This window comes from Beta vulgaris, chromosome 3, assembly GCF_026745355.1.
Source record: "Beta vulgaris subsp. vulgaris cultivar EL10 chromosome 3, EL10.2, whole genome shotgun sequence".
In the NCBI taxonomy this organism is placed as follows: domain Eukaryota; kingdom Viridiplantae; phylum Streptophyta; class Magnoliopsida; order Caryophyllales; family Amaranthaceae; genus Beta; species Beta vulgaris.
The window spans coordinates 32,626,041-32,638,407 of NC_079204.1; the positions used below are offsets into that span (position 1 = coordinate 32,626,041).

At 37.2% G+C, this 12,367-nt stretch overlaps 1 long non-coding RNA gene across 1 annotated transcript; it reads right to left on the minus strand.

Annotated features, from left to right (window-relative positions):
- Positions 1–9,810: 9,810 nt before the first annotated feature.
- LOC125496034 (uncharacterized) lies at positions 9,811–10,609 on the minus strand. The gene is made up of 2 exons (XR_007272693.2): positions 10,215–10,609; positions 9,811–10,031 (listed from the first exon to the last, which is right to left on the minus strand). It is a non-coding gene; the product is annotated as an uncharacterized LOC125496034 (long non-coding RNA).
- Between the last annotated feature and the right edge of the window lie 1,758 nt (positions 10,610–12,367).

Sequence of the window (12,367 nt, forward strand, 5' to 3'; positions counted from 1 at the left end):
TGAAAAAGGATATATCCGGCCTAGTGTATCACCATGGGGAGCACCAGTTCTTTTTGTGAAAAAGAAGGATGGAGGATTGAGATTATGTATAGATTATAGAGAGTTAAATAAAGTGACTATTAAAAATAAATACCCTCTGCCAAGGATTGAGGATTTGTTTGATCAATTAAAAGGGGCTCAAATATTCTCGAAAATTCATTTAAGGTCGGGATATCATCAGTTGAGGGTAAAAGAATATGATATCCCTAAAACCGCATTCAGGACTAGGTACGGCCATTATGAATTTACAGTCATGCCTTTTGGGTTGACAAACGCACCTGCAGCATTTATGGATCAAATGAATAGGACTTTTCATGAATTTTTAGATAGGTTTGTTGTTGTGTTTATTGATGACATTCTTATATATTCGAGATCAAAGGAAGAGCATGAAAAACACTTGAGGAAAATTTTGGATATACTGCAAAGGGATAAATAGTATGCTAAGTTATCAAAGTATGAATTTTGGTTGGAAAGGATAGCTTTCTTAGGGCATGTTGTTTCAAAAGATGGAATTTCTGTTGATCCCGCAAAAGTAAAAGCTGTTTCAGATTGGCCAAAACCAACCAATGTCTCAGAAATTCGGAGTTTCTTAGGCATAGCAGGATATTATAGAAGATTTGTCAAGGACTTTTCGAGAATAGCTCAACCTATGACGAGGTTGATGAAGAAAGAATCTAAGTTTGAGTGGAAGGAAGATTGTGAAAGGGCTTTTCTAGAGCTCAAAAAGAAATTGACCTCGGCACCAGTTCTAACCTTACCTTCAGGATTGGAAGGGTATGAAGTGTATAGTGATGCATCTAAGAACGGCTTAGGTTGTGTATTAATGCAAAATAAGAAGGTCATTTCTTATGCTTCGAGACAATTAAAACCTTATGAAGTCAACTATCCAACGCATGATCTTGAACTTGCTGCTATTGTCTTTGCACTGAAAATTTGGAGACATTATCTCTATGGGTCTTCCTGTAAGGTTTACACAGATCACAAGAGTCTTAAATACATATTCACTCAAAAAGAGCTCAACATGAGACAAAGGAGATGGTTAGAATTAATAAAAGATTATGATCTCGAGATTCAGTATCATGAAGGAAAAGCAAATGTTGTTGCTGACGCCCTCAGTAGAAAATCAAAGCATACGTTGAATATGACATTTGTACTTCCTAATAAGCTTTGTCACGAGTTTCTGAAACTCTCAATTGAAGTTGTTCCAGAGGGAGGAATAGAAGCTGTATTCAATGCCATGAGTGTTCGACCGAGTTTATTTGATGAAATTAGGGAGGAGCAGCAAATAGATGAATGGCTCTTGAAAGTTAAGGAAATGAAAGAAAAAGGTGGAGCAGAAGATTTTGAAATTGATGTTGGTGGTATTATAAAGTATAAAGGCAGATGGTGTATTCCGAGTAATAAGGAACTTAGAAGAAAAATCTTAGAAGAGGCCCATAATACGCCTTATTCAGTTCATCCAGGCGGAAACAAATTATATAAAGACCTTAAACAACACTTCTGGTGGCAGGGAATGAAGAAAGAGGTAGCAACTTTTGTTTCAAAATGTTTAACATGCCAAAAGGTCAAAGCAGAGCATAAAAGACCAAGTGGGTTGATTCAACCCTTAGAGATACCAATGTGGAAATGGGACTCTATTTCGATGGATTTTGTTATGGGTTTACCACTCACTAGATCAGGGAAGAATGCAATATGGGTGATAGTAGACCGACTTACTAAAACTGCCCGATTTATTGCCATGAAAGATACGTGGAAGTTGAAACAACTTGCGGATGCATATATGAAAGAAGTAGTGAGATTACATGGCATTCCCAAAGATATTGTTTCTGATAGAGATTCTCGTTTTCTTTCTCACTTTTGGAAGAAGTTGCAGGAAGCTATGGGAACTTACTTAAAATTCAGCACTGCTTTTCATCCTGCAACAGATGGACAAACTGAAAGAACTATTCAAACTCTGGAAGATATGCTAAGAGCATGCGCCATGGAATTTCAGGGGGCTTGGGACGAACATTTGTCCAACATAGAATTCTCATACAATAATAGCTTCCATTCTAGTATTAGAATGGCCCCATATGAAGCCTTGTATGGAAGGAAATGTAGAAGCCCGTTATGTTAAAATGACATTAGTGAAACTCTCATTTTAGGTCCCGATTATATTGAAAGAAGCTCAAGATCGTCAAAAGTCGTATGCAGATATATGTCGTAGACCTTTGGAGTTTGAAATTGGAGAGAAAGTGTTCCTAAAGGTATCTCCAACAAAAGGGGTTGTAAGATTTGGAGAAAAAGGAAAATTAACCCCAAGATACGTAGGGCCTTACGAAGTTTTAGAAAGGATAGGAGAAGTTGCTTATAGGTTGGCTTTACACATGGAGATGAATCGGATACACGATGTTTTTCATGTATCCCAATTAAAAAAATATGTTTATGATCCTTCACATATCATTGAACCCGAAAGCGTCGAATTGGAAGAAAATTTAACTTATGAAGAGCAGCCGATAAAGATTCTTGACACAGAAATTCGGGTACTCAGGAATAAACATATTCCACTTGTAAAAGTTTTATGGCGGAGCCAAGAAATTGAAGAGGCTACTTGGGAAACAGAAGCAGATATGAAAAAAAAATTCCCACATTTATTTGGACAAAGTATGTAACAAAAATTTGAGAGTGAAAAAAAAAATGTTATGACCTAGAATATATCGACCCAATAAATAAGAAATCTTTCTCTACGAAAGAGTCTTTGGATTCTATTAGCCTTGTGAATGATGTTGAGTTAATTTGTGTAATTATATCACGTAATATGGACATACTTGGAGTAGTGTTTTTGTATCAGGGTAATTGGTCTAAGTTCGAGGACGAACTTTCTTTTTAAGGGGGATAACGTGTAAATTAAATTTTTTTTTCTATAAATTAAATTTTCAAAGTATTGGTATTCTGAAATATTATTAATATCATATTTTGCATAGTGTTTTAATTAATCCAATTAGTCTTTTTTTTTTAAAAAAAACAAACAGATCGATAAAGTCAAGATGACTAAGGGAAAACCCGAATACCAAAAGTTAAATGGTATAGCTAGGAATTTGAAATCCTTAACCGACATTTCTCACTCCTTACTTATTTTTCCCTGTTGAGGCATCCTTCTTAGACTTAATTTTTTTTCAATCTTCCAATTTCACTCTCTCGAAATTTCTCGCCCTCAACCCGTCACTCTGTGAAGAGCTCTCACTCGCTCTTCCACCGTCAGCCATCCCTCGCCGCTCTCTCTCGCCGACAAACAACCTGAAGGTATTTTTTTTTTTTCTTTTCTTCTTTTCTTTTCTTCTTCGTCGATGTTTGGAGGTGATGCATATGAGGAGCATCAAGTACGAAAACGTAGGTCACTGTACGCAAGACAGTGCCAACCACTGTGCGAAAGTCTTAGTTCGGTTAGGACATCTATGTAGTATCCTAGTTCTGTTAGGAGACTATGTAGTTTAATTAATTTTAATTGCTTTAATTTAAGTATTTAAGTGATAAAGGAATCCTATTATACTTAGGAGTCTAATTCCTTTGTCATTGAGTCTAATTAGGAGTTTTATTTTTATAATTATCTTTAAAATAGGCGTGTGAATTAGAGATAAGTATTAGGTTGTTATTTATCTTTATCCTTTAAGATAAAGATAGGTAAGTTTGTTGGTCATTTTTGTTTATCCTTTAAGCTTTACTAGATAAGTTAGGAATCTTGTATTATATAAGGCTATTACGTTCATTAATAAAAATCAGATTTTGAGTATAGATTAAAGTGTTAAGCTTGTTGTGCTTGCATAGAACTGAGTGTTCAAATACACAAACCGTGACTTTGTGTGATCTTGGAGCCGAGACTCACAAGAGAACCTCTTAAACTGCGATTTAAGAGCCTATCCCTTTTAATTTTATTGTTGTTCGTCCAAAAAATGATAAAACCACAAAAATAGTTCGAACCGCCAACAAAAATCACATCAGGATGTTGTTGAAAAGGCGGCTGGCGGTTGTGATCGAGCCATTGTTGCTGCCGCCGCCTTCATGGTGGTGGTAGATTGTTTTTTTTTTTTTTTTTTTTTTTATGAATTGAACTTGTTAATTATCTGAATCCTAGTTTAAACTATTGAAATTCTGATATTTTGGGTGTATAATTTACATGAATCAGTTTTTGAAGATTAATACTGGAACTTTAGGTTGCTTAATTCTTAAATAGATAATTGTATAATTCCCTTCGTATCTTACAGCTTTCACAAAATAAATATCATCCACAAAGTATGGGAGGTTCAATTTGTAACTAAAACTGAGTTCTTATCTCATAAGTTGTTGGAAATGAAATTTGGTGTTAGTGGCTACTAAGACTAGTTATATGGATAAATGGCACGAATATAAACCTATATATATATGGACATACATCTACATTTGAGAATTTCTTATAAGAGTATGCAGGGCAAGAAATAGTGACCTTTCATTACAGACTACCTACCATTGCATGTACAAGTTCACTGTAGGCTTTCAATCTTTAAAACACATCTCAAAATACTGATTTTATTATAGATAACCATATTATATAATTTCCTTCCAAGGAGCTATGAATTTTAAAAGTATACGTCTTTGATTTCACATAGTTTGATTTTGGAAAATATAGAAAGCAAGTATAGAAGTAAGTTTTAAATTTCATAGTTTAAATTCTAAGCAAAAACTAATTCCCCACTTTGTACTCATGATTTATTAACTACCTTAGGAGAAGGGGAGCAATCTGAGAATTAGAAGATCATCAGCTTGCATCGGATTCACTCAAGGTAACCCCATGAACACCTTTTTCACCAAGAATGAAAATAAACCTATATATATATATGTATATATGACACTCATGAAACTTTGAGTTATAGTTTTAGGCTCTTAAGATTCTAAGTAACCTTAAATAATGCTTTCTTGGAACTTTGTTTTACTAGTATGTATATACTAGCTTATCTCTTTCTGATAGATGATGTTAGTTGTATAAAAACCATGATTGGAATTCATATGCGTAAGTTTATTAATACTTTGGTTATGATTCTAAATTTGAGAGAACTTAATATGGAACTTTAAATTATGAGTTGATTATGGATTATTGAATTGAATTGACTTCAGAAGTATATATGGCTTAATTAGGTTAATTACTACTGATTGTAGTAAGTATTGGTTTTTATCTGCTGTTTGGGGCAAGAATTGATTGTTATCGCCGTATGTGGCAAGATATTAGACCGTCCTCACTCTAGCGTGACCGGCCGGGGCTCCCGGGTCACATAAAAGCTTGAGTTGAGGGGTGTGCACACTATAGGTCATTGGCCATCGAAATTATTAGTAAACCGGCCGGGGCTCCTGGGTTTACATTGTGATATGACCGGCCGGGGCTCCCGGATCTATCAATATTTATTAGTGGGTCGACCGGGACTCCCGGATCCACCTTAATCTCCTGTTCAGATTATTGGAATGCAAAATTGAGCAAAGTAGAATTTGTTATCTGGCAAACTTCTATTAGATATTTGTCGTGGTATATCTTTACATATTAAGTTACTTTACATTGTTATTAATTAGGTGGAATGGTGGTTACCAGCTTCGCTGACGGTTTCTTGTTTGTGTGTGTTGTTTTTTTTCTATTATTTGACCTGTGATGATCCATTGTGTCTGCACCATGGTGAGCAGATTTGCAGGTTACAGGTAATGATGTTTTTGGGAATGCGTTGGAGTGAGGACGGCTTAGTACTTGCGATTATGTTTTAGGAATAATCTTTTCTCTAATAAGGAAAAAGGGTCATTTTGGGTTGTAAATTTAGGCTATGTATGGATAAGGAGTTTTGTAAATAGTTATTTATGTAGTTAACCATCTAGAAGAGTCTCTTGGCACAAAACGTTATCTAGTGATACTGATGTTAAAATGGGTTTGTTGGATAGGCAGTCACTAAGCCTTGCACTTATGCTCTATAAGTGTGGCGGTAATGCCTTGGATTTTATTTTCTTTTGTTTATAAAAGCAGGTGGGAGAAAACTAGGTACCCCATCATTAAGATTATGCTAATTGGGGGGAAACCTTGTCGAAATTTTCAGTCGTAATATTATTTATTTAATTAGTGTAGGAATTTCGTAGTTCTCTTGATTATTCGGGCGTTACAGTTTATATGAATAACACACCAAGTTTGAGGGCCTTCACCACAGAAGAATTACATGAAGTTCGGGATAAGTTGGCGTCCCACATTAGCGATGATTGCTTATGATAGACTTTAGCTACATCTACTAGTTTGTATCAATTCTATGTACACTTTTTACATTATTAAATATATATTAAAAAACTTGTCATATATTATTGCAATTTGATCGGTTTTTTTGTGTCGAAGGGTGGTTTTGGGGGGGGGGGGGGGATGGAGGGGCTGCTGGGTGGAGTCGTTGGCAGAGGGTGGGCTGGAGATGGGGGTGCAGGGGAGTAAAGGGGGTGGGCTGGGGTGGGGGTAGGGTAGGGGAGTGCAGGGGGTGGGCAGGGGTGGGCTGCGGGTGGGGGAGTGTAGGGGTTGGGCAGGGGTGGGGGGGAATGCAGGGGGTGGGGGCAGGTGGGCTGGGGGGAGTGTAGGGGGCAGGGCAGGGGTGGGCTGGGTGTGGGCAGAGCTGGCAGAGGGGAGTGCAGGGGTGGGCTAGGGTGGGCCTGGGTGTGGGGGGCTGCTGGCTGGGATGGGAAGGGCTAGGGGCAGTGCAGGGGTGGGCAGCGGGTGGGCAGGGTGGGCCTGGGTGTGGGGGGCTGCTGGCTGGGGGTAGGGCAGGGGTGGGCTGGGTGTGGGGGTGGGCAGAGCTGCAGGGTGTGTGGGGTGGGCAGGGCTGTAGGGTGTGGGGGGTGGGCTGCTGGCTGGGGTTGGCAGGGGGATGTTGGCTGTGTGGGGAGCTGCTGGCGGGGGGAGTGCAGGGTGTGGGGGGCTGCTGGCAGATTAATTTATTTTTTTAAAAAAAAATGAATACGAAGGGCTGCGGTTTAGTCCTAAAACGCAACCCTTTGCGTTTAGGAAAAAAACCGCAACCCTTCCTTTATATTGAAGGGCTGCTATGAAAAGGGCTATTGGCAAAAAACGCACCCCTTAGGGCCGTTTTAACTGCAACCGGCCTTATTTTTGCACTAGTGGCTCTTGGGGATGAATATTTTATGATCTGAAAGTGTCCAATCATGTTGAATACATGTAGACTAACTAGCTTTCTTTTTTCCGAAAACTTGACTAGGGTTTATACATAGAGATGGAAACTAGACCTAGGGAATGAACTTTTATAGTACGAAGACTAGACTAAGGTATACATAGAGATGCAAACTCGACATATGGAATTAACATTTTATAGTCCTAAGACTTAACAAGAGTTTACATAGAGATGCAAACTATACCTATGGAATGAACGTTTATAGGCCAAAGACTTAACTAGGGTTTACATAAAGATGCAAACTAGACCTAGAGAATGAATTTTTATAGTCATAAGACTTAAGTAAGGTTACATAGAGATGCAAACTAGACCTATGAAATGAATTGGTCCTAAATTGACCTAAGCTTTCAATTGGATTATAATTAGACTTAGATTGGAATGGACTAGGAATAGACTTGGACTAGGTTTGACATATCATGGAAAGATGCAAATGGGCCTAGATTTTAACATGAAATACAAATATATGGGCCTAAGATCGACCCTAATGTTAGTGAACGTGTGGACTCAAATTTAAACAGGTTTAGGATGAATGAAAAATGGACTATAATGCATATGGGACTAAAATAAAATGCAGATGGATTTGATTGGATTGTATAGAATGAAGGTGTTTGGAATGGGCTTAGAATTTTCATAATTCGTTTTTGAAAAGAACCCCTTGTTTTTATCTTTTGTTAGGAAAAGATGATGGATTAATTTTAAAAATATATGTTTTTGAATGTCTTATATGATGATGATCAGTAAATTCTTCTTGAAAAAGGTAGAATATAAGAAGGTTTAGGATGGATTTGGAAAATTGTAAGTTTTTGAAAATTGACTGAGTATGATGGGCTAGGATTGGTAAGGAAGATTAGTCAGGTAGAAGGGAGAAGGTAGACATGCCTGACAATTCTAACTCGACCATCACCACTTTTCTAGACATAGTTTTTTATTTAGGACAAACTCGACCTTGCATGAAATGACTGATTTTTTAGTATGATTGATTAGATGAGACCCCTATAATGACCATGATTTTACGCGAATGCACACAAACCGAACATAAGATTTACCACCATCACGACTAAATTGACGAAAAGCATGCAATGCACAAACAGCGTGCCATGCAGCATTGCTGCACTTATATTACTTCCTTACAGAGTCAAATCTACTTTTATAATAAATGAGTCTGTAACTTGAAGAAGGATTGCTAGAACACTTCCCCCTCATTTTGCTCTTGGTATGCTAACGTTTCTGTGATTCCTCCTGCTGGATGCTTAGGTTTTGTAACTATACTTAGGTTTTGTCTTCAAGTAGAAGTAGGCAACTAGAGGGTTTGGCAGCTTCCATTGTCAAGTTATGGAAAAGAAGTTCCATTACAAAAGCTGCTCTGAATGTTCAGCTACGACAAGTGTGAAAATGCCTTAACATCAAATAGTGGTATTTTGATGATGGAAGCAAAAATACTTCATTTGCATCAAAACATACGGTTCAAATCATTAACATAAACTATTAAAAAATTGTGTTTTGGTTGATTCAGTTACCATCACACAACAACTTTTCAACAATTTTTGTCAATTCACTCACCATGAAACAACAATTTTAGAATGCCTTATAACATCAGTAATTTTTATGATATTTAGAACAACCTCAAGTGCATGAATAAAATTAAGCTAATTAGCTCTCAAAATTGCAAATAAGAGTAAGAAGATACAATAGGAAATTTGGAAAATCATTATGAGAAATTACTAAACTAATTAAACCAAACCTAAACCAATTATCCACACAAAAAAACCTAAAATTAAACCAAAATTCAGTTTTGGGGGAACTTTGAAGAGTTGGAAATGGCTAGAGATGCTTAAGGGCGCTGTTCAGGAAGTCGTTTAGCTGGTGCTTAAGTGTACCCGTGCAGCTAGTGAAAGGGCCGTAGATCGAGAGTAGAGTCCAGCCAAGGAATAGCAGTCATTCACCCATTACCATTCCCAACGTTCCCGTCATCCCTTTCATCGGCCGACTTCAGGATAGAGCTCCGCTGCTTTAAAGAGTCCACCAGCGAAGTAAAGATCTGGGTATCGTAACACAGTCTATTTGAATCTTGGGGCAAGGGGGACATCTCCATAGTTGTGACCTTCCCTACCTACTATTGGGGAAAGGGCGAATCTTCCTTGAGCTAACTAAAACTATTATTTACAAGTTATGTCATGGTGGCCCATCGCTGTCTGATAAGGCGCTTTAATACCCCGGGGAGGGGGTCCTTAAACCATTCTTGAACTCATAACAGACTCATAATAGAAAGCCTGGGTTTAGCGCTTTAAAAAGACCTATCAATAAAGAACCCGAGAAAGCATAGTTAGACAAGATATTTCTATCCCTTTGTTTAGCTATTGAGAAGGCTCCTGCTACAGCTATTCTTTCTGCTCCACTGAATTATTAGCCATCGCTTCCTTAGCTCTCCTCGCCCATCTTTGGCTGCCTGTGAGGAGGTTTATGTTGGACCTCTGCCATGTCTGCTTCTGATACAGGTGTGTTTTGTTCTTCACCATCAGTCCTCCTCTTCTTGTTGGAGGGGATTTCTATTCTATTCTTGAAGCTGAACAAGCAACTAAGAAAGCGGTAGCTCACCCGTTGCTTGTTCCTCTCGAAAAAGTCAAAGTAAACCTTTCCAACCGAAAGCTTCGCTTAAGCGACTACGTTCCTTTAAGGCGAAAGGCTTCGGAACAATCCCGAGTTCGCTCCAGAGCAGCTAGTGCGAGTATTGGAGTGCAGGATAGAAAAGGAGCAATTCTAAAGCGGAAGTAGATCCGACTAGACCTTTTCAACAGGGTACCGACACACTATAAGTTGTAGAGGTACTCAATTTCACGACTATATACTTGTATCAAACCTTAAAGCAATAATGCAGGCAAAAAAATTCTCCAAGATGAGGCAAAAAAGATTAAATTCAAAGCACCCAAATATTCTAAAACTGTATTGAACAAAAGAATATAACAAAACCTAAGAGAGGGAGGCGCAAAAACTGCTCTACAGTGGACGCGGCGGCCATTGGTAATCAATAAAGCGGAATAACGAGAAAATTCGAGTGGTCAGCGGTGATGGATTGTATGGAGCTACGAGTGGTGAATTGAACCCGTCAATGGAGATTAACAATTGGGAATGATAAATTCCAGTTTTAAAACTGCGAATTCACTTGCAAATTGAATTGAGAATTGAGGGGATTTTGGTGCAGCTGGGAGAATTTGAATTATGGGGAGTGGTGGTTTACTGGTTTGGGGTTTTGGTGATTGTGCGCCGTGCGTGGCTTCGAGTATGGTGGGATTGAGAAAGTTTTCGAAGCTTCTAACTTTTTTTGAGGCTTCTATACTAAATTTAATACGCACTATAACTGCATAAGGAGTAGATGTTTCAGATACAAAATAAAGAGTGGTGGTTTTTTTATGGTATTTGTTTGTTCTTTTATGGGATTTTATTATATTTGTTGCTTTTACAAGAATATATTTTTTTTCAAAAAAGAATTATTTATGTAGAACTTACATTACATTACATTACTATACTACCTCCGTATTTTTTTTAGTTGAATCATTAGGTTTTGTGGCACTTTTAATCAACCAACTTTGGTAAACTATCTCGCATAATTATATAAGAGAAAACATAGTTAAGTGGGGTATTTAATTGTTAGCTTCGTCTCAATCCGAGGATTTTAAATATCAAATTTTTATAATTCTTACTTATACCCAATAAGAGATATTAACGTTCAAATAATCGTCTCGACAAATGTGAAAAAGCAAATGTTGCATCTAAAAAAATACAAACATAGTATGTTGAAAAGATATAAATTTAAAATTTTTAATATTTCAAGGAAACCAGTTTTACTTAGAAATAGTCTCCTATATCATAACAAGAAGAGTGTATACGTACAATATTGTATTATGATGAAAAAAATTGAATTAAAATTTGAAAAATATTTCAAGGAAACGGATTTTACTTAGGGACAGTCTCCTATTTCAGAAATGGGTTAGTAACCTCAACCGGTCTCCTATATATAGATAGTCTCTTTGGCCAATTCTGTAGTAGTGCTTTAATCTTTTTGGTTTGCTCTTAGATAAAAACTACTTATAAGTGAGTATCTTTAGAGGATTTCTTTTGCTTATGATTAACAATGTGTTCAGTGTGATGATGAAAATGAGACTTTGGACCACTTGTTATACACATGTACTTTTTCTCAGCAGAGTTTTATCTGAGATTATGCATTTGTTAGGCTGCCGCAAGTCTGATTGTTTAAGGACCAGGAAGGTTGATACCTATTTTAGGTCTTTTAATGACAACTCCAACCTTTATTAGGCCTACATATAATGTGTTTGATTTTTAGTGTGTTATTTGATTTGGAAGGAAAGAAATGCTAGAAGATTTCAGATGAAGTAGCAACAACCTGAGGTGATTAGTAGACACATTATTTATTGGGTTTGCTTGAAGCAACCAAAAGTTCGTTTGTAATTTTGGACTTGTTATGTTGTTTTGTATTATTGCTTTGTAACTGCTTTCTTTGGTAAGGAATAAAAGCTTATTTACCCCAAAAGAAAACTAACTCGTGTATGACTGAGGTCACAAGCAGAGTGAATTTTTTCCTTGAATAATGTTTAAATGGGAATCAATTCCTCACATGTGCCAAGGTTCAAATTAATTCCATAGGTACCGTCCACGTAGGACAGCTCGCGAGATTTTTTTTTTTTTTTGTTTCCGCAAAAAAAAAAAAAAAAACTGCTACTCCATGTAGCGGTTCGTTGTGGGCAGCTACTGCAGCCCTGGCATATATGAACCGCTACTTAAAGTAGCGGTTTATACATATGAACCGCTATTCGAAGTAGCAGTTATATGCAAATAACGCCCAACCAATGTTGCTTTCCCGTAACTGGCTAAAATGCCAGAAACATTACAAAATAAGCTCCCCAACCTGCAATTCCAGCACCAAATCTTCCCAATCATCCAACAACACCAAGTTTATCCACACATCAGTCACCAAACACCTAGTTCATGCAAATTCAAATTTATCCAAGAATTTATTAATGATGAAGAGAGATTAAGAAAATAACATATATGATAGATCAATCACAAACATAGTTTAAATGTAACATAATGTTAACTAACTAACT